This window comes from Cygnus olor, chromosome 10 (genome assembly GCF_009769625.2).
Source record: "Cygnus olor isolate bCygOlo1 chromosome 10, bCygOlo1.pri.v2, whole genome shotgun sequence".
Taxonomy (NCBI): domain Eukaryota; kingdom Metazoa; phylum Chordata; class Aves; order Anseriformes; family Anatidae; genus Cygnus; species Cygnus olor.
Window position 1 is genome coordinate 7,906,696 of NC_049178.1, and position 23,511 is coordinate 7,930,206.

General features: G+C 43.7%; 1 long non-coding RNA gene across 1 annotated transcript; it reads right to left on the reverse strand.

The window, feature by feature from the left end:
* Positions 1–503: 503 nt before the first annotated feature.
* Positions 504–19,813, reverse strand: LOC121075548. Its single transcript, XR_005823013.1, has 6 exons — positions 19,675–19,813; positions 19,498–19,602; positions 17,310–17,516; positions 14,181–14,369; positions 12,106–12,434; positions 504–518 (listed from the first exon to the last, which is right to left on the reverse strand). It is a non-coding gene; the product is annotated as an uncharacterized LOC121075548 (long non-coding RNA).
* Between the last annotated feature and the right edge of the window lie 3,698 nt (positions 19,814–23,511).

Consider the following 23,511-nt stretch of genomic DNA (forward strand, 5'->3'; position numbering starts at 1 on the left):
TTCAAAGTTTAGGAAAAAATTAGACATTTGTGAGGATGAGAGCAAGCAAGCCCACATGGTGGGCTAACCTCCAGTTTAGAACCCACGCATGGGGTGCAGAGAAAGGTATTTTAGATTAGAGCTTTTCATGGGCCCAGTTTGAATTTGAAAAGAATTACAGATTTTGCTGTAAATCTCTCCAATAGTGAAACTGTATTACTTAACAGATGGAAGAAATCTGGGACACAGGCTAGTGCCCAACCTGGGAGTGCAGGGTGTTACCACAGCAGCAAACAGCAACACCACCAAGTTGCAGAGCTTACATCTCCCTCCAAAATCTGCAAGATTAAGAGAAAGGACTAGATGTAATGTGTAGAAATTGATACAAACCTAAATACAGACCTCTGTCTGCTGTCTGACCCGTATCTACATTAGAGCCCAACATGGACTTCTCTTATAAAGCTCGACTGCTCATAAGTGCGCCTGCTGCTCCGGCCATCCTGCCGTTCCAGCAGTCTCTTCTCCTCTCCTCCATCCTCCTGTATAATTAACAGGAATAACTGGACTGAAGCAGTGTTGGGGCACAGAGAGGAACCACTTCTGTGTTCTGCTAACAAGACACGAGCCAATATTCATGCAGGTGCGTGTGTGACAGTTAAAAGAAAAAAATGCAAAATGCTGGCACAGCTCTCCTTTGGAGAGGTCATAAACCGTTCCCCTTTCCAGCAGGCAGAAATCATGCCAAGAGAAGTGGGCTTAGCACCTGCAAAACACTGTCTGATCATGGTGAATATACAAGCATCTGTTTTCATGCTCCAGATAATTGGGTCCTTGGGAAGCAAACTAAAAGGAGGAACAAAATCTCTAAAATTCAAATTTTGTTTTAAGTCACTCATTGTTTGCCAACATTTTTTTTTATATTTACAAAAGAGTAGTGACTGAGTACAGATGCCACCGCAGTTGTCCTGTCAAGCAGCCCTCCATATCTTTCAGGTCCTGTTCCCCTCTAATGGGCATCACTTCCCAGAGATGATGGTGTCACAGCACTAGCACTTTTTACAGTAACCTTTTTTTTTTTTCACCTCTTCTTTCTCTCTGCACCCACTGAAATCTGTATGAACACCTAAAAATATGTATGACTTGGCAGATGTACGCGGGGCTCCTCACACATCAGCAGTCTGCCTAAGGCATTGTGTCCAAAGGCTGAACATCATTATAAGGTATCCAACTAGCTGATAAAGTGCTACTTCATTTTTGCTTCCATGCATTGATTTCCCCCTTGATGTGACAGCCCAATCTCCCTCACTCACTGTCAGCCACTGTTTTCCATTTCATGCTGACATTCAGTCACTCAGTCTCTTCAATATGCACCTTCCCTAGCATTAAATGTACACTTGCTATGGGTTTGGCTGACTGAAATTCCTCAGGAAAACTTTTTTTCTTTAGCTGAAACATCATGTATGATATTTCTTCATAATTTAAGGTAATCACTCCCTCTTGGAGATTGGCATCATGCTGTCTTTTATATGTATATTGCAAACAAATACATTAGATACATCTATATGCATATTATGTGTATTTGTATTGTGTGTCTTTTATATATACATATTTAAAACCAAAGTCTTCAGTGACCTCTTGCTGTCAATGTCCCTGTAAGGTGCCCACCTGCACCCCCAGCATCCTTAAAATTCACTAGCAAACCTAGCTGGAAGGATACACTTTCCTTCCTGAGCTAAACAAGCCTTCAAGCTTTAGGCATATATTTTTGCTGGGTCTCAAGGAGGTGAACCAGGAGGCACTGCAAGTCACCTGCATGTAATTGCATCTTAAAGCAAAATCAGCATTCATAAACTAAACATAGTGTATTTGTTTGATTTGATGGTTTAGTTCCTTGCAGAAAACAGGGCACGTATAATGTACCAATATTTTGATTGCCAGCGTTGGCTGTGTTCTTTCTACTGTAAAGTCGGTCTGATATGCTAAAGCATACACCCAGGCTTTTGGATGATGGATTTTCTGTTAGCGTCTGATATCACTTCCTTGAGCTTTATATGTCCAAAAGCTTTTGAGATGGTCTTTCTTGATACACTCTGGTTATCCCAGCCCAGTCATTCTCTGGGTGGTTAAAGCTATCCTGACTCTTTATACAAGATAAAGGGTATGTGCATCTGAAGACCAGATTCTGCCTGGCTTCTGAGTTCAGTCACACAGCACTGGGAAAGCACCAAGATCACATTCTCTCTTTAAAAAAAGATTTTAAAGAAGGAGCAGGTGCTTCCGTTCTGGTACCCATCTTGACACAAAGAGCCTCATTTTCTGGGGATACACACCAAGTCAGTTTAGGGTTGTTAATTCCTTTATACTCCATTTTCTAAACTTTCTATAATGTTCAGAAATCTTTCTCAAGAGAATATGCAAAATGAACTTAGCATCTCATACTATGCAATATAAGTAAATTCTGATTGTTCTCTACTCCTTAACATGTATTTACCATATCCAAGTGATAACTCCTATCCATCCTTTTCAAAATAATGAAAAATGGTAAGACAACATGGTTATGCTGGACAGTGTTAAGATGAACTAATGGTATGTATTCTTAAAAAAATGGCCAAGGGTACCGTGAAATCTGGAGCACCTTCCTGAGAGTCAAGTTACAGAACATCTTCATTAAACAATGACTTGCCCCCAAACCAGTGCTTTCCAACATCTCTACATGTCTCTGCTGGCACAATTTTATGCTGCTTCTTGGAAACTTTGGAAAAGTATCTGAGACTTCTGTGTTTGTTTTTTTTTGTTTTGTTTTGTTTTTTAAAGGTTCTGGAATCACTTAGCACTTTGAAAGTACTTGGTATGAAGAAAAACAAACCAGGCCTATTTCTCTGGTGCATGTCTTTTGGATTTGGCAAGAAAAACAGAGCTACACTGGGTTGCATGAATTTTGCATACATGAGCAAGTGTGCAAGCATTGCATAACCCCCAGTTTGCAATTTCCAAATGACGGAGGATGCTCACGGTACTCTTGATGCCTGTAGCTACCGGCTGTCAAAAGAGAGGAAATGGCACCAGGCAGGGGAACAGCAAAAAGTCAAATCTTATAGCAGTAACCTGCTATTACTGTCTTTTACTTACACAAAAACAAGTGAGATGAGCACTGCAGCCAGGCAATGCACTCCTTTCCAGACAGTGGGCAGGACAAGCAGAGTCCTGAGTGGCCTCGCAGTCTGGACCTGATCTGTACTTTGATCCAAAATAGCCCAAATTACATGGCACTTGGCATTTTTCTAATCTTGAATTTTATTCACAAGGATGTGCATCCTGTACAGAGACACAGGGTGAACAAGAGTTCCTGTCACTGCTGCTGGCAACGAAGTCCAGCACAGGATGTGCTCAACAGCAAAATCTAGATTTCTATCCTGGTCCTCTCAGCCTGAGTACAATTACATTTTAAACCTAAAACAAAGGACCTCAGCTCAAATTGCAAAAGAGCTTGTACTCATAATTGTGAACAGATTTTGAAAGAGCTCCATGTATACACGCTGAGTACTTCTGAGTTTCTGACCACAAAACCAAACAATAAACTTTTTCAAAAGCCCTGATGCCTCAAGTCATGCTACAGACTATATTAAATTACATTTTTAATATTTCAAGGTTTTTTAGTGGTTTTTAATATTTCAAGTTTATTTCTTAGTGCTAAGCTATTAAAAAAGTATAGACTGATTTCCTTGGAGCAGATCCCTCCCTCCACCAAAACCCAGACAGAATGTCAATCAAAATAGTGAATTACTAACCAAAAAAAACATTATTTGCATGGATTTCAGTTTTACGAGATAGCATTATCCTTATGAGCGCTCTTCAAGCTGAGGTTGGAGAAGGAAAACTGCCTGAAGAAGAAAGAAGTTTTCATATCACAGAAGAAATGCTAAGGTTGAATTTGATCTCACCTGCTCCGATAATTATGAGGATTACATCCATAAAAATAGGTGAGAAATAGGTGATAAATGGGGTGACAATAAGAAGAGGAGGAGGATCTTCTTGAGAAGAATTTGCTTTTGCTAGACTTAAAACTGCCTTTGGCCTTTCATCTAAATGGTCTCCAGGAGGTAAACAGTTTAGCAGACTACTAGCTACAAAAGATCACTACAAAAGCATCCTAAAAATGGCTATTACATTGAAATCTTGCACAATCTTTCTCCCCTGCCCAGCAATAATTGGTCCCAAACAGGGAACAGTGACAACGCAAAACCTCCACATGGGATGCTAAGTATTCTCATGGAGAACAGCAGCATCCATTGTCAACATTTTAGCTAAAATTTCACACCTGATTTTTTTCTAGAAGTCCTGAGGGTGTTTTAAATCTATGACTAGAACTCACAATTGAATCAGAGAGCTTGAAAGTGTAACATGGAATAAAGTGTTCATTGCCAATGCTCAAAGCCCAGTGGCACAGGCTTCAGCAGGTTCCTGCTGTGGAGGAATGCTGATTTCAGTGGCCCTGCTCACAAGTGCAGTCGTCCTGCTCCACATTTTGGCATTCAGCCTCCTGTTAGCACCAAAAGGGGAGAGGGCCTGGAAGAGCAGCGCTGAACTTTACGTGCCACATCCATCACCTGCAGTGTCGATGCCAACCGGCCGTGCTGCTATTCCAAGAGCCTGGCTGCAAATCAATCCCAAGCTAAGAGGAAATTGCTATGCCGAAGCTAAATAAAGCCTTTCTTTGCAAGTTTCAAACTGGGACAGACAAATGGTGGCACTCCCACGCCACATGGGGCAGTAGGAGTAGTACAGCAGGACACGGAGCAATGCTAGGCACACCCTTAGCTCCTGCTGGCAGGCAGTGCCAGGCAGATTTTCTGTGCACGTAGAACTCCCTTTCAGATATACCTGTTTATCTCATTCAGTGTCACCTTCCTTTTCCCACAGAGATTGCTCCAGAAGTGATTAAAGCAGTGTTTTTGTCCAGGTGTCCATAAAGTAAGCTAGGGGGGTTTCTAATAACCCATCCCCCTAAAAGGTCCCCACAAATTACCCACAGTCTGGGTCCACTGAAGCAGCTCTTACTGAGGAGTAAGATTTAAGCGGTTAATGTGATTAAGTGAGTAAGTGATTAATACCTTCAGATTTTTGCTAGTCACAGCATCAGGTAACTTCAAACGGTTGAAGTTGTTTATTCCCTCTTGGTTATGCTCTTTAGTTCAGCACAGCTTTCTTATTGTTTTCTCAACAATTTGACATACATCCATGAGTTAAAAATAGCAAACTAAGAGTGCATCCATCAGCAGTCTTTCCTACAGAAAACCACATATACTGAACGTTTGAATCGCATGCAGTAACACACCCACTCTATACCCTCTGCTCTGCTGGAGTATCACTTGTTTTCCTTGCTTTATTTTTTCTCTCATTGCAAACAAACTGCTAAAGAATGCCCATGTTTTACCACAGAGGTTTTACTCCTCTATATTTAGCACAGCACATGCCAAACCACAGATAGAAGAACAGCACGGCTGCACTGAGTCCACTGGAAGCCTTGAAGCATTGTAAGGTGTATTTTAGGTTTGAAAATTTTTGTCTCTGGAAACTTTAATGAAGTCTTTTTGTAGAGATAATAAACAATTAATGCTCAGCGCTGATGTGATAGTCATGTAGAGATGTTCTCTGAACTGGACAGTTTCACCAGCTGGAAGGTCACAGTGATAAAATGTATACCTCTGCTTCATGTCAGGGGCAACTGAAATGACATGGGACTAATAGTGGCAGCTTTAATTACAGCTCAGTTACTTCATTAAAACAGCTGTTAATTTAAATTGGAAGAAGGATTCCCCATCCTTTTGGGGGAATCAGAACGAACTGCTCATCAGTAGTAGTGCTCTCCACAAAAAGGGAGAAGCAACAGCTCTGCTGAGCAGCTCAAAGGATTGTTTGAATGATGCACAGGAGAAAATTAACAGGAGAAAATGCAAAGGAGATCCTGTTTAGTGCTGGTGCCACGACTGGATTCCATTAAGACAAAACCGACAAGAATATTTTAAACTTCCAAGAAAACATTAAGCAAAAGCAGAACATCTTGGAAAATCCACTTGAAATACTGTTTCTAAACTTTCCTAGCTCACTATGTCAACCTAGTGCTTTATAGGAAACGTAGTTCTGTACTTCATGTCATTATTCTCCTTTATGAGCAAGCTGTGTATTTTAGGTAATAGAGCAGACAATACTTCCCTTCTGTTGTGCCATTGCAGGCGTGAAGGCAGAGACACTCTCACTGACATCTCAGAGGTGCTCTGCTTCAGACTTTGGCAGTATATCCAAATAGAAAGTTTCCACGTTTTTGATGAAAACAACATATTTAGTAAAAGGAGAGAGAAGGAAAAAAAAATAAAAAAACAACAGTGAAATGCCATTAAAACTAGGTAACAAAGCAAGACTCTACCGCAATGGGGTGATCACTAGCCATGAATCCAGAACCTCTTCCTAAATGTTTGCTGCAAGAGCCCCGGGCTCTGAAAGTGGAGGCAGCGATCTGGCAGAGACAACATCCACTCACCGCCCAGCCAGGATTTGTTCCCTGATTCATCCAACACATGCAGCAAAGGAGCAGAGATCCCAGGAGAAACAATGCTGATTACACAACATGGCTATCAGAGGACAATCACCATTCGCCAAGCCAGTGAGGAATGTGCAATTTAGGAAATAAAAGGCAATGGTCAATCATGTAACTCTTTATACACACAGCTAAACCTAAGTACATGTGAACAACAGCCAACTGCTCCAACCCTTCTCAAATAGCACAGAGGTTGCAGGAAAAAGCTGCTGGAAGAGTGAGTGACTGAATTAGCCAAAGGCAGTGCTCGGCAAGGCTGAGCCTCCAACCCGACAGAGGGATTAGACTGCCAGGAGAAAAGTGGCCCAGCAAAGAAAAACAAAATGAAAGGAAACGGATATGAAACGACTCACTTATTGATTTGCACTGGAGATTAATTACTTAGTTATCACTGCAGTTGTAGAAGAAAGCCATGCCAAAGGGGCATAACATCAAAAGGAAAACAAATTAAATATGTTCTCTTCCTTGCTTTGTGTAGAGATTGTGCCTGACTTCAGAAAGTTGCTGCAACAAAAGCTGAAAAACAAACAAAATGAAATAAATGTGTCCTGCATAGGGAAAAGCAACTTTCAGTTGTGCATTTAGCAATAAGTTCACAGCCAGAATCATACACTTCCCATCACTGAGGGCACAGCAAGATTTTCACAAATCCAGAGGGATTTCCAAGAGAAACCACCCATCGCAGCATTTCAAGGTTCAGGTTGTCAGCAAGGTCTGAACCTCCTCCTTACGCTGAAAACCTGCGCTGGGAAACAGCAATCCTAACACCCAAAAATAAGCCATGCACACATGATCTTAACCGCGACTTGTGAACTCACAGAGGGGCTCTGTTGTCAGATGAGAAGGGGCTGGAAGGAGCACAGCTCCCAGCGTGTTCTGCAGCGCTCACAGCGCTGCGCCAGGGAAACATCCCCTCCCTCCTCTCACGTCCTCTACCTGTTGCTCACACCGGTGCTGCATCAAAGCGCTCCAGCAGTGCTGCTCTGCTCTCTGATTGCTCCTTCCTATTTTTTCATAAACGAAGCCAGATAATTTTGTGATTGTAAGTCCAACTCACAAAACACGTGTTTTGTACACTCACAAATGATCTCAAATGATGTTGGTTTTGGTGTTGATTAGACTTCCCACAGCAGAGAGTGAAAGCCCAGCTGATGTGGTAGGCAGGGAGTCCTCTCCCCAACAGAAAGGAGGTTTCTGACGCAGAGCTGCAGGATAAAAGACATGAAAACTGTGGGTTTTATGCACGGAAAACCTGTCACTGGTGCAGGACTGGAAACTGCTTATCTTGGCCTTTCACATGCTGTAATTTGACAGGGCCCACAGAACATCTAAGCAGGAGATGGAAATGCATCTAACAATTGAATTTATTTATCTATTTATTTTTAAATAGTAGCAGAAGTTACTCTCTTCAGCTCATGAGCAGTCCCTGTAGAAGTAGATTAGTACACGGGCCACAACAGGTGGTAGAAAGTAAAATCTTTTACAAGGTTTGCCCATGCTGGTCAGAAATATATTTGTAAGTAGAAGAAATCATTGTACTCCTGAGAGTCCTTGGGTAGGAAACGAGTTTATCATTTGCTAACAAATGATTTTGACCTTTCTGGCAAAGGTTAGAGGACAAAGATATATTAACTGGAGTAATTTAAGCCAAGTGTAAAGTAACAAAGAGTTACGTGGCCTTGGGGAAGAGTCTGAAGTTTTAGTTACTGAAGATGTTTCAGCATTTGAAAGCAAAGAATGTTTTAGTGTTCTTTATTAAGAGCAAAATTATCACCATAAATTTCTGAGGTTTTACCTGGATGAGACTAGAACAATTTAAATCTCTTAATAAAGTTTACTGCCAACTTCACGTGTCACTTGATACCTACCTACCAACACTGCACCAGACTGCCAGGTTATACTGTCAGCTCTAACACAATCGTTGTAATGAGAGACAGCACACGTGCTCCATCATAATCTCCATGAGCGTTACTGTAATGGGGTTTACACTGGGGCTGCAAACCACAATCCTTAGGATTTGAGAAAAACTCAGGTCCTCAGGTGGCTGGGTGAAATATGTTAGATGGAAACGTTTGGATAGATTCTTCACTTTCCCCTTGTAATCCAGGGCTTGTTTGAACAAGCAGAAGCTCCTACAACAGCCTCCTGCAACCCACATGTCCCACTTGCTCATACAGCCTGTGCACAAGCAAGTTTCAAAACTGACTGAAATATACTTTACTGCATTACCCTAGATAAGAGCTTGCTGAAACAATATCTGAGCTCATTACCTTAAACAGTATATCACTGCTTTTTCAAATGTCAAATGGAAAGCAGGAATCCCTGTTGTGCTCAGATGCCTTGAACTTTGCTAATTCTCCATGTGCCACCCAGATTATTGCTCCTTACATCAGGCACATCAGATGAACATGTGTGGTCCTCTATTCTCACTCAGCAACATAATGAAAGCCAGCTTACTTTCTATCAGTTTCTAAAAGACCTCAGCTATCTAAGGTTATCGACAACTTGTTCTATTATCTGCCATTAAATGAATCTTTGGAAAAAAAAAATCAGGTTTGAGAGATGCAAATATCATCACCGAAAACTAGATAGGAAATTAGCTCATTATCACCTACTGCCAACATTTGAAGGCTATACACATAAAAACTAAATGTTCAGTCCTGCTGACATGGTGTTATCGGATTACCTAGGAGTAGGAGAGGCAGAAGAAAAAGCTTGGGAATGCAATGGCTCAACTCTCCCCCGAAATATCTCCCTAGCCCAGCCAAAGGGAGATGACTCCTCCTAATGTCAAGAAAGGCCATTCCAGGGAAGGAGGAAAACAGCCAGGGAAGTAAGAAATAAAGCATCAGGGTCTATCTTCCAAGGTAGCACAAAAGGCTCAGCCTCTCTGGCTGGAGTTCATCTAGTATGTCAGAGAGACTAATAGCTGCTGAGCTGGCAAAGAAAAGAAAGTCCCCCTGGTCTGATTAGAGCATCTGCTTAAAGCTGGGACACCATTGTATCAGGTCTGCTCTCATAAATATTTAAGTTCTTTAGGCAAACTGGAACTGTACTAATAAAAGACTGAACAACCCTGCAGCCTCCACCATGGTGGCTCGAACATCGTATGCTGAGGTCCTTTTAGGTAGGAATTTTGTCACATCTTTGGCAAAGACCGTCACCCTGATGCATGGCGTTTGAGGAAGAAGGGTACCTGCACTCCCTCACAGCCCTGTATACATCCAGCTCTTCATTTCCTTTGCTCCTCTGATGTTAAAGATACTGTGCTAAAGACTTTTTTTCCAGACTGTTGTGGATTTGATCCAAATTCATTTCTGCTTTGTCTTTCATCTTAATGAAAAGTAGTATTTGTTAAATTTCAGACAAATCTGAATTTTTCTTCCAGCAATAAAAAAGGTTTATGCAGTAATAAGTCAGACTTCCTGAGAGCACAGAGAACAAGGAGAAAGAGAGAAATGCTTTAATAACAGTAATAATATCTAGAGTTTAATACAACTTTTCCACCTTAATGCTTTGTTTCATGCTTATTTATGTTTTCTTCTAAAGTGGCACATCATTCACCAACTCTAGCTGAAGGCCACAGCAGAAGATGACCACGGGCCACATGCAGTGGATTGTGCTGCCCTTACCACAGCGGTCAGAGAAATTTCTGTAGTCAAACATGAGTTGAAGCACATGCTACATTTCATAAAATCCAATCGTCACTCTGCTGACAGGTCACGGAGTGAGGCAGCCTGTTTTCTCTATGACAAAATAACTTTTCCTGAGAACCACATGTTAAATCACAGGTTTAGTCTAAAGAAGACGCCCACGTGCATTCAGTGAAATACCAAGTGGAAAATGAGCACAAACAGTTTTCAAGCTCTACAGCAGGATCTTGGCAAACATTTGTCTGTTCTGGCCTGTTTTAACACTCATCATTTTCTAATTGCACTTACAGCTCAACGAAAAAAAGAAGCCGGATGGTCTATTGAAAGATTGGGCCCTGAGGTTACCAAGGCTGCAGATTTCACTTTTTTGTGTGTATTTTGAACAGGGAAAAAAATCACAGGTAGCATCTCTTCCCTGTGATCTCTGCTGCAGCAACAATAACCACAGCCACTGCAACAGCTGCCTCCACCAACAGCCTCCACCTTCTCCCAGAGAGCGTGAGCCCATTGCTCACCCAGATATTCTTCCTCGAGAAACTGCTTTAGAGTGGTCAATGGCTTCCTTGGTCCTGCCAGGCAGGACAGCGCAAAGGACTATGAAATACAGAGCCTGTGATCAAGTTTTTTCTTTAAGAGGGTGAAGACGGAAGTCATGCAGTTCAGCTACAGCATGGAAGATCACAAGATTAACAACCTGCCAAAAACTATGAATGCTGTGCTCCAGTTGGGCATGTATGTCCTTCCCTCCAAACTAACAGCCCCGTTCTGTCTGCCCCTCACTTCTGAACAGCCATCTGGATGCAGACCCGTGCCTCCCTTACTGGCTTGGTCATAATTACCCCAAAACTTGCTGACAATTACTATGCCAGCAGCTCAGTGCCGCTTGCCATCAAAAAGAGCTGAACTGCCCTCTCCTGGGAGCAGTGCAATCAGCAGGGCAGCCTCTAACAGTCAAATGCATCATTAGCAGGTGGAAAAAGCTGTTGAAATGGGAAATGAATGCATCAGGCAGCCTCCTCCAGATGGACTGCCTAGCTTTTCAATTTGCAGTTTCACTCAAGTTGGACTTTGTGTTTTGGATTCAACCTAAACAGCATTTCTTCTCCTGCCTTCAGAAACAAGTCTTTTTGCGTCAATTTCTTCATAGGTTTACACAGGTAGGAACCTATAGGTATTTTTAGATTAAATTAATAGGTCAAAGACTAAGCAAATGCTGTGTCAGAACAAGAGCATACAGAGGAGTTTAACAAGACTGATATAACACAGCCTGACCAGACAACTGGTACTGTACAGAAGCTTATCTGCACTCAGGATTTTTTCCAAATTGGCTGTTAGTTTCCAAGAAAAAGGGTCCCAGGTCTATGAGCGATGAGGAGAACTAAATCAGCCTGCAGCTATAACCCAGAACACAGTGAAAATGAACTCACTGAAAGCAAAAAGAGCTTTCTTTGTTACATGCTTTTGTGATTCCAGACTCCAAGCAAAGGACCTGTAGCTGGGGGACAGATTAGTGACAATGTAATACAACTGCAGACATCAGCCTGCTCTTTCAGGTCCCCACAGACAGGAAGACACTAGCACAGAAGAAAATGAGGAGTTAGCTTACAAAGGCTGCAGGTTATATATGTAAGTTTATATATATATTTTATACATAAGGTTTTTTAAGTAGTTTTAGTAACAAGAAGCTGGAATTGCCAGGAACATCACTATATTATAGACAGAAATCACCAGGTAGGTGATTTCTGCAATTTACAGAGTGGGGGAAGTGGCAGTTATTATGTTAATTAGGAAAAGTTCTAGGGAAAATATAGAAAACAGAGCCCACCAGGAATAAGATGCATCTATGCTTTTAAGATAAAAAGCATTTAAGCTACCTACCTTAGCCTCAGATGTTTTTGTTTCTTTTTTTTTCTTTAAACAAAGTTACATTTCTCCTATAACTTTTTCTTCCTCCGCAGGCAGTCAGGATAAAGACGATCAGGTGAGTCACTTCATGAATATTCTTGCATCCATATGGCACACACAGGAAATCCATTAGAATTAATATTTCTTTACATGGCTATTTATGTGAGTAAGCCCTCCCTTCAAAGTGCTGCTGCTGTTCTCTTAACATAATAATCTTGATAAATTACTCTTCTCTTCAATGCTCCATAAGCAAGGAACATAAAGACTCAGCACTGCTACATCAAGACCCATTACTCTGCTCACTGCAAAGAAAACACCATATTTTTAAACACATTTCCACCAACAACAGATGCCTCTCTATATTTTAGAAGCTTCAGATGCCATTTTTAAGTTAAAAAAAGTCTGCCACCACTTGTAATTATTAAAAATATCATTTGTTGCTGACAGCTTATTGCTCCCACGTACATTTGGGTGATATTGCCATTCGTTTCCTGATCAACCCCAGGTGCTTCTGGACTTTCAGTCTGACAGGCATCTTTGATGGGACTCTTGATACACACACAAGCTGTCAAGTACTTTGAGCTCAATGGGCCACAACAGCTAGATCCCCACTTTGATTTCAGCTGGAGTCACTCAGCTGAGTACAGCTCAGCTAAGCAAGTCTCCACCTGCTGAGGATCTGCTGAGCTTCCCATGCAAGACCTTCCCATGCGCATTTAGTTCCACTTGAATTAATTTCTCTGAAGAGCAATTGGCTTTTTTATTGTGTCTTGATCATAATCAGGTTGACTAAATCTTTAAGTGCATGGACTGGTTCAGAAAACTCAAGTATGCTCTACTGCTCATATTCGGTTTGTGGGTATAGGATTTTGTTCATTTTTACAGAATATGTAAGTTGCAGCAGGAAGCCCTGTGATCTTCGCATCAAGGGCCTGGCCTCCTTTGCAGGACTGCTAGATGTAGGTCACACTCACAGGACCAAGGGGCCAGAGTGATTTCCAACCCTTTAATTTTCCTCCTTCCTTGTATATTCTCTCTTCCCCCCCCAAGGCTGGCATCCTCCCCCTACCTAGCCAATATAGTCCCATCCCAAGACTTTCTCTCACACGTAGAGGAAGGGGTAGCCAAAAAGGCAGCATAAGCTGGAAAGTAGAAGCAGAAATGACAGAAAAAACCTGAAGACCACAAAATCTTAAAGAAATAAAGGATGTTATCCTGCCCGTGAGTGGTGGATAGGACAAGGGACCGTTTAGAGGAGAGAGTAGGAAGGAGAACCAGAACAGATCAGCTGCTTTCTGTGGACTTCAGGAAAGCAGACAAACCTGGCTGTGTAAATGATGTCTCCCAGTCTCTTGCCAGAAACAGACTCAGTGGCTAGGAAGCCTTGCAAGGAGCAAAGCGCTGGCAGCAGGTGGTGCCATCTGTCCCACTCTAATTCCTTCTTGCTCAAACAATTTATGTCCCAGTTTGTGAGGAAGGTAAGAAAAGAGAGCCCCAACTTATCGTCGGGGAGAGGGGGGAACTGAAGGCAGGAGGAAGCAGAAGACTAATTTTAGCTAAATAAAATAACTGCTGAGTGATGCCTTCTCTCCACAGTCTATACCCTCTGTCCCCTGTGCCTGAAGCTGACCAACTAGACAGAAAATTAAACCGCCTATTCCTTTGGTCTGAGCAGGTACTGGAGGCTGGAGCAGGACCACTGCCCCGCAGGGCTTCCTTCCCTTCCAGCCTTTCTGCTCTGCACTGAAAGGGAGGTAATTTCCCAACTGTTACCTGAACATCCCTGCGCCCTACACTTGCCTGTGCAGATGGGTCTCCACTAGACAAAAACAGTCCGTAGGCACTCCAAGTACATTCTCTTGAATATAGTGAGCAGTGTGAGTGGAGGCACCCAGGAGATGAGTGCAGCCTGAGCTCCCAGGCACGCTCCCTCACGTGCTGCTGGTACTGCTAAGGGGCTGGTAAGGGTGCACTGGCACCACAGGATGAGGTGTCATGTGCAGGTTGGTGTGTTCTGCCAGGCAAGTTCAGCTGTTGTGAAAACTCACCTCCACTGACATCCTTCCTTCCTTCCTTCCCTGCAAACATCAGAAGAGCAAACCTTTCCACCTGCACACAGCAGCCCTCATGGCGCGGCACACGCTGGGCAGGTCAGCGAACAGCTGAGCAGAACACTTCCCGGCACACCAGGCACCGCAACACGTGGGGAGATTGGCTTTCGTGACTCCCTCTTGTCCCTGGAAATTAACACAAGCATCAGCAACCCCTGAGCTGAAATGCAAAGGCCCAGGACATCTCAGGAGAAGATGCATCGCTGCCTCCGTCCTGTGCATCACCATTAGTGCTAACCTGAGTTTGGCAGCACGGTGCCTCCCCTGTGAAACGAGGTCAGACACCGCCTGGCACATCTGCCCTTCCCTTGTGCCAGCTGAGGCTGATGCACTTCAGACAGGTTTGCACCATTTGTGCCAGCACTGCTTTGTCTATGGCCAAAATAAAGGATCTTCTTCATCAAGCTTATCTTACATCTCGCAGACGCTCTCCTTTCTTAGCTCTGTTTTAAGAGGTACCCATGGATTAAGCACTCTGGAAAATGCTGAACAATAAACGTCAGCTCTGCTCTATAAGCAAGACCCTGCTGCAACCTCAGCAAAACCAGCCAGGAGCCACTGTGCTCTTTGCTTCTACACTGCATATAGTGTACGAGAGGCTATTTCTTCCCCTTGGACTAAACCAGGTTGAAAGAAATAACACTTTGCTCTCCTGAGCTCATGACTAACTTTTTTGGAGCAGATGTCAAAACAAATATCTTAAATACAAGGTAAAATTGGTGTTATAACAAAGCAGGAAACCCCCTCACTTTAGTTACAATTCCTGCAGTTCCTAAGTTATGAGAAAAACAAAGGGATTCACTTCTGAGTGATAAGGAAGAAATGACAGTAAGTGTTTGGCACAGCTTAAATTAATTTTATTTTGGAGCCATTCAAAATTTAGACTTTGGATGAATTCCTCACGGAGGGAAATAAAGAATTGCTGGCACAATGAGGAATAATCTCCTACCCCAACAAATGAAACAGGGCCTAATTTGATTTAATTTCCCCAATGGTACAATGAATAATATTCTTTGTGGATCTCTGTTTCCGCTGGCAATGCTTGTGTTTTCACTGTGACATCCTCATGTTGCAGACATTTTGCATAGGATGCTGTAAGAGAAGAGCATGGAAGGATTGAAGACATCAGCGTTCTCTTATGGAACTTCCCTGACTTGCCCATCCAACCGCTGAACTGTAGTGCCATTGCAGAGCCTCTCCAGTGCAACACAGAGCATTTTGGCTCACAAAGCCCAGAACTGGGCCAAACGCGTTACCTTTGGGGAAATCTTGCGCACAGGCCCTTCCCATTCCTCCTCCTCCCCTTACAAGTCCAGTAATTCACAGCTCAGAGGAAAGGGCAGGGGAAAAGGGGGCTGGTGTAGAGCTTAAGATGCATCACAAGTTGCTTGTAACCTTACTTGCCTTACTGCTAAGCACTGACAGACAGAAATAATAAGCATAAAGACATTCCCTGTTCCACCTGTACTGTAAGCACCAGAGTATTCAACAGTCACAAAGTAGTCTGTTTTTCACTTGCAACCTTAAAAGGAAGTGAATTACCTCAAAAAAAAAAAAAAAAAAGACATCTGTGACTCTGTGACTGCCTGGTCTTCATAGAACACCGCAATAGCAGATAAATGTTCCTCTTACAGAAATGAACATTAGCACCCTCAGATGACATTTTTCATTCTGTGAATTGCCCAATTACTTCAGAAAGATACATGGTATTGTTGAGCACTGGTATAAACTCATTGATCTGTTCCCAGACTTACCAGTACACACAAAGGATGGGAAACACTCCTGGCTCAGAGTTTCTATAATGTGCCTTATTGATTCTCTGAAATGCCAAACAGTGCAGTTGTTTTCACACATGCTGCACTGCAAAGCCCCCATGCACAGAGAATGCCCGGTCTTTTTTTTTTTGCTTTTTTTTTTTTTTTTTTTTTGCTTTTTACTGAAATGTTTTGTATGAAAAGATAAGTCAGCTGTAACACATATGGATTTTTGCTCATGTTTGTGGAGTGGTTTTACTCAGAGAGAACTAAAGGTGGATTTGCTCAACACAGGGTTTTGCAGAGATTTTTCAGCTCAGACCAGCATAGGTTTAATAAACTTGCCCAGACGTGTCTTATGAATGCTGGGTCAGTCTTGTCCAGGACTCCAGAGTTCTCCTGCACAGCCTGCCCATGCAGGATGTACAGGAACAAGCAAGTCTGCTTGTCCCAGATCTGCAGCGTCCGGCCACTGTACACACACGCAGACTTTATTTGAACTTGCATAAAAAGCTAATTTTGCTGCAAAAGCACAGGAAAATAGGAATCAGAAAAACACCTGGCTGCCACAAAAAAACTTATCACTGATTTTTTTTTTTTTAAGGCTGCTTTCAAGCTACTTTAGAACCACACAAACTTTATTGTAACTAATGCTATAACTAACCAGCAGGATTTCAAGGTCTGGTTTGGTTCTTTATAATGAAGCAGTTGCTAGTCAGAATGCTTTTGTTCTCTCACCCTCAGAGGGTTCTCATTGATAATGCTTCAATCTCCAAGTATGATTTTTTTGCCAACACAGTTCTACTGCTTTCCCCGGTACTGTGTGCTTTACCAGCCAGACTGCTCAGAGCTAAGAACTTTTTCTTAAGTACTTTACTTGTTTAACCACTTCTGAAGCAGAATAGTCTCCTTCCACCTACACTAAACGTACAGTAGTTGCATTGCTCATGCAGCTGTGTTCAAGTGTTGCTAAGACACTTCTCTGAAAAACCACAGGAAGCAGATCTGAGTAAGTGCGTACCATTTTCCATAATTGGCTCTGGAATAGCTCAAGATTTGCCCCACTCTAATTTTTATCAGATTAATGCACATCACAGCCTGCACAGTTCCCCCAGGAGCAGAAAGATGCCCAATGGACCACATGTGCTTTCATTACACCTGCAACAGACAGTGCAGACAGCGAGGCAGGAAGCAGACACAACCTCCTAATGGTTTTATTCCAGTGTTTCTATGGGCTCTCGTCAAAACAGAGAGTACTTTGCAACACAGCAGATGCTGCTCTCTACAGTGTACGAACTACGGTTCTTCCTACCTTCTTTCAAGGGATCGATCCCCAAACCGACACGTGCGCTGCATAGCTGGGGGGACAGGTAAGTCTCTTGCTCCAATCCACTGTGGGGCTCAGCCACTTGTGTGTGCTGCCTCTGCATCTCCTCCCTCCAAGCACGGTGCTGTGTCCCCCTGGGGCTGCCAGCAACCCACAAGCTCCCAGCAGGCAGGAGTGGGGCTCCCAGCTCTCCTGAGCAACAGAAAGGGGAAAGAGAGGATCAGCAGCAACTGGGTAATGAACTGATCTTGTGGGGTTTGGGCTCTGGAAAGGAGCAGGAGAGGGGGTAAAGGGCAGAAAAGCACCCAAAGTCCAAAAAATCATCTCCCCTCTGCCCACATCAAAGGGTGCTGATTTGTTCCCCAGTGACAAGAGAAGCAAACACCCTCCAAGGACCTCCAAGTACCAACCAGAAGAACCAGGTTAATGTGCAACTCTGATCCATACGAAGGCTGGCCTTCTCCCCTGGGATGTATTTCACCCCTAGAGTTTAATTAAACTCTCCTCCTTAAGCAAACAGTATATTCTTACAAGATTCTGAAGACAATTTATTCTTCTCTGTTTATTTTCTTCCAGCACTGTATGCGGTCATCTCTTACTTATACCACACCTTGTGCACATTCCATACAGCAAATCCACGTACCACACTACTAGCGTTCTGTAGCTGCATAGGCTGTTTCCAAAAACTTACAGTCCTGGGCTAATCCCAGTTAAGTACAGAAAGCAAAGATCAATTCTACCACATCTGAACTAGACCTGATTTAATTCCAGCTGACACATTCAAATGACAGGTTGGGAAACACAAGATTTTGTGAGGTCCTCAGCTGAATTACAACCAGTTGCAGGCAGTGGACTGGAGATGCCTATTGTGGAATACTCTGCTGCTGTTTATTAACTTCTCTGTCAATGAGGATCGCTGCTCCGACAACAGAGTGGCTCATGCAAAGTCATTGTCCATCTGCTCGCAGCTCCCATCCGGGTAAAGGACCTGCTTTCCTTGCTCAACTGAAAAAAACTCATCCAAGTTTAAAAAGCAATAGAAATGCCTCTGCAACCGCATCCAGCCAGCTGCTCGGGTTGCTTTTGAGGGGCACTGCCACAGCACAGCAGGAAAAAGCCTGCAAAGCCATTTAAAGACTTCACAGCCTCCCGCTGCAGAGCCCAGCTTCTTTCCGCCCCGTGTCACCACCCAGGCTCCTCTGCAGCCTTCACCTTCAGACCAGGGCTCGGCCAATGCCACGTGCTGTTGCTTGCCATCAGCTCCAGTTACAGAAATGCTGTTTCAGCATCCCAGGGCACGTTTTAAAATGCTGTGCAAAAAACCACAGTGGCCAGAAATGAGTCATTAAGGACTCTAGGTTCTGATATTTGTATTATCACATACAAATGAGTTAACCAACTTCCTCCCGACAGATATGGCTACTGGGAAGCCTGGTACAAGTCTAAATAATTCACTGAGTTCAGAGTTTAGAATATAATAAACTGTATGCTGCACTCCCTGCAAAGCTTCAGGCCCCAGCACTAGGCAGGTTGCATCAGGTATGCTCACGTGATAACACTAATTAGATAATAAAACCACAATGTAAAACAAATGATGTCTAGATAAAAAACCATAGTGGGTGTTGGAGACTTTCTCTGTCGGGAGAACACAGGCACATGCATTATTCTGGAGAGAAGTGAAGAACGACTTATCTAATTGAAACTACAGGGGTGGAAGAGGGAAGGGGCAGGAAAGACAGACGGTAATTATAGGAGCTGGAAAGTAGCCAGGACACTGGGGTTAGAGCTACACACTTTCAGAAGCTGTCGAGAGATCTTATGTGATTACAAACCATCAAGAACCTAGTTTTAATTCACATCCATGTTACACTTGGCAGCAGGGCATTTATTAGCAGTCCACAGCACTGCTTTTATTTGAGCTGAAGGACAGGAGTCACCTGTATCTTCACATCCCTATCCTTCCTGCCAACTTCTTTCAGCGGTTTCTCGTCCAAACACTAGCAACACCCTGGAGAGCAAGCCCCTGGTGCGATACTGCTCCCCGGGAGCTGTGCAGCTGCTGGCAGCAGCCCACTTGACCTGGCCTCATGTGAGCAACTGCAAAAGGGTTCAGGAGCGCTGCCTGCGTGGCCAAGGCCCTGCAAGCAGCACTGTACAGGGTGGGTGCAGTCACCTCTGCCGCTGCTATCCAGCTGAATTCCCACATCTGAAGATGTCTTCGTGCAGCCTTCTCTCAACGGTGCGCAGCCATCGCCTCCTCTGGGGACAAGCAGCAGCCCTGTGGCAGCAAACAAGCGATCAGAAATCCCCTTCTCCAACCTTAAAAGCCCCAAAGCCCATTTCATCGTACCTTTGACAGTGGCAGGGATCCTTTTGATTGCAGAGAACATAGATGGTGCTGCTCCCAAGATATGACAGTTGTTTCTGTTTTTTGTGCTCTTATTACACATTATTCCCCCAAGTTTGATTTGGAAAGGACGCGGCTCACAAGAGCTGAAACAAAATGCCAATACCACAATCTGCTGTTTACAAATACACTACATGTTATTTCCAGGCACGACATAATAGCAGCATAACAGTTTAAATGTATTACATGTGCCACAAACGTCTAAATTGCTGTTGTTATTTTTCTGAAGGATCAAAGAGACCTGAGTAAAGAGAAATCCACTTAATTGGGAACAATTGTGAGCATTTGTGCTAACATCAGTGTCCCCAGAGACCCTCTGGGTCCCCAGCCCCAGCAAACAAGGGCTGAGGAGATGAAGCTGGAGATGACGTTTTGCTCAGTGCAGAGCCTTGCCATTAGAGCCCTGCATGCATGGAATCAGCATTTACTGGCAACCAAAAGAGCCACAGGCTTAGATTTCAAAATACACCTACTATCTGGGGCCTCTCTCAGCACTTCATTTTACCAGTGTTAATATAATGCTCTCGTGAACACACTTGCTGGAGTTGTGGGGGTTTTTAAATTGTGTGCTTGCTTCTTCATTAATTACTTATTTGCATATTTGTTTCACTTTCTGCTTCAAAAGCAAGTCTCTTCTTTATCTCACAAGATCAGATCCACTTAAGAACAAACACCATAAAAATGCGTTTTTATACAAAGGAACTCTTTTCTAAACTTGAAACTTCCCAGCAGCTTCTTCTATATATTTCTTTCCAAACATCAGCCTCACGCATCACATAAAGGAACCATTTTATAATCAGTACCATTACAGAAACATAAAGGTGGTTATGCAAACGGCTCTTTGGGCACCCCACAAAGCTCAGTGCTTGGAAGCGTAACACAAGATCATTTTATAGAGGCTAGGTCAGGGGAGTTTGGACGCTCTCGGTATCTGAGGTTCAACCAAATGTCCCTGCAAGGCCCCCTGGCTTTCCCTAAGAAAAGGATCTATACTCCACCAGGGGGGATGCACATTTTGTAGTGTTTTGTGTCCCGGGTGTAGACTTTGTGATGCTTTACTTGGCAAATCACACTCCGGATTACTAGATGGTGGAGCAGAGAACGTGGCGCAAGCGACTGTTTCATGGCGCTGCACAAGATTTCCTCTGAAAGAAGGGAGCAACATTTGTTATTCAGCATGTCTGGGGATATTTGCCCTTGGAAGTGCTGCTGAGAGAACACCAGTATTCATGACAATCCAAATTCTGGGACACTTTTGGACCGAGATAATATTAAGGAGAAAAAAATAATAAATTGAAAGGTAATTCCATTCTCGTTATTATTTTTTTTAATCTCTTCTCTATGAATTCTTGCTCGCAGGGTTTTGTGTCTTGGTCATTTTTTAAATCTCATCAGGCACTAACCTACTAGGCAAAAAACAAACCTCCAGGCACTTATTATTCAACAACAGACTTAAAATTAATGTAGCAATTTTTACTTACCTCCAAGCAAAACAAAAACATTTCCAGAAGTTTACAACTTACAGAAAGAAAAAAAAAGATGTATTTGCCTTCTTTAGGAAACAGCAGAGAGGAAGTGTACAAGTTGCCCTACGAAAGAGAAGGAAAATAAATCAACATACAGAAGACGACTTGCAGTGCATCTCTGACTGCAGCACATTTTCATTTGGCTGAACCTCACCTTTTGCAAGCCCAAAAGCAAAGCCAGAGAGCGTGCAATTGCACGTGGCCGTCTGAAGACTCCAAAAAAGCAGATCTGAACCTGAGACGCTGCTAAGGGACAGCTTCCCAACAGGCACTCATTGGTCTTTTGTTTTATTTCCCAAAGGGTAGAGAGGGAAAAAAGTATATCAGTATACATTTGAGCACCAGAAAGATAAAAAGAGAGCGGGAGGGAAGGACCAGCTCAGTCCACATTAGACACTTGTTGCTCAACAAGGTGGTGTTGCCATTCTTTTGCTCTGAAAACAGACGTGGGTTTCACTCCTGTCTCCAGGAACCTCAGGCTCTACTTCTGGGTTTCTCTTCAGGCTTGCTCTGCATTTCCCCCAAGGTGAAATTCCCCCACAGGAGTGTCCCCTTCCAAACAGGGATGCTCTGGGAGCCTCCTCCCTGCCATGGGGGGAACCAAGGAAAGTGCAGCTCCCTGCAAAACCCCCAGCTGACAAAGTGCGTCCCCTTTCCCCCTGTTACATACAAAGAAACATTGAAAAGGAGCAGCAGCAGCTCAGGAATACAAGCCTCAGCAGATGTTAGCACGTAGCATCAGCAGAAGACACTCAAGGGAAAAGCCCTCCGTGGGCTGTCCATTTAAGCCTCCGCTTGGCTCTGTTTGTCTCTTGGAGCAAATCAACCTCGGTGCCAGCCCTGCCAGACCAACAGATTGGCTTGAGAGGAGGCAGACCGGGGAGCCAGGTACCGTGAACATAAAGCACGGGGTTGCTTTTTAATTGCACAGTACCCGGCCAGAAATATTGTCCTTGCTGGCCGGCCTACAAGAAGCAACATGCCTTTTACTGTGCCAACACACAGTGACATTTTATTCAGAAATTCAATGGAATGGCATCTGCTGCTGCAATGGCCAAGCTTCTGCCTCGGCAAACCTTGGACCAGATTTTAGCTAAGTGTCCAGGTAGGTGACAACACGGCCAAGGCTCCATCCTCCTTCCACTGCTGGCGTTTCACAGGGATGCAAAGGGGTGAACACCACATTTTGTGGGTGTGGAGAAGCTGCACACATCAGATTTCTATTTATACCACAGGCACCAGAGGTGCTGTCTTGCTTGACTTCAGGGAATAAATTCACCTGAGTTTGTGAGAGGAACGCTAAGGTGAGCAGAAAGGGGGAAAAAAAGGGGGATGTCAAAAGAAAGAATCAGCCTTAGGCTCTCCAGAAAGCTATAAGAAGTGCATGGGAGAACGTACTGCCCTGTCTCCAAAATCGGTTGTCACATTCACTCTTCCTGTGCACACTCAGGAGGCAGGAAAATCCCCAAAGAGCAACTCTCTACACCAAGATTTATGGGAGGAAGGGGAGAAAAGGTGTCCAGAGACATCCAGCAGCGGTGTACCCCAGGCACAGGGATACAAACAGCAGCAGCCCCATGCTACGTCCTTGTGAAGGGGTGCAAGTCACTGGGTTAGTGACACAAAACTTTCCTGAACAGGCTTTATCCCGCTGCATGATTTTGCTCTGAAGAAATTTAAGCCACTGTAACATCGAGCCAAAGCCACAGAAAAAAAAGGCCTGCAGGCACCAACCCAGGCGGCTGGTTTTATGCTTTATCTTAGCAAAGTTAACAGCCAGGCTGCGACAGTGGGACAGTAGAGTCAAACCAAAGTGAAGACACCAAAACCTGCTTTCCAGTCAGTAGAAGGCTTCAAAATTGTAACAAAAAATGCATCCGATGAAGATGCAAGTATCTTTAAGCAACTCTTCAATCACTCTGCCTCATCCAACTCCTCCCTCCCCCCGAGCAGTGCCTACAGCCCCAGTGAAAACATTCACCGGAGGGAGAAGGCAGGATGTAGGGGAGGAAGAACAAGGTCTGGTGAAACTCCCCAAGTTTCTGTGTTCCAACCCTGGGCTCTGCAAGAGACCTGGACACACACCATGCCAAAGGCCCTGGAATCAGCAAGCGCTTTGCAGCAAGCGCCTGCTGAGATTAGCCAACGCTCACACTATGCAGCAGATATCCAGATTTACGTGTGCAGGAGATGAGAGAAGCCACAACCTCCTCACTGCTGTGGTCATCATGCTCCTCAGTTCAAGGAAAATTCA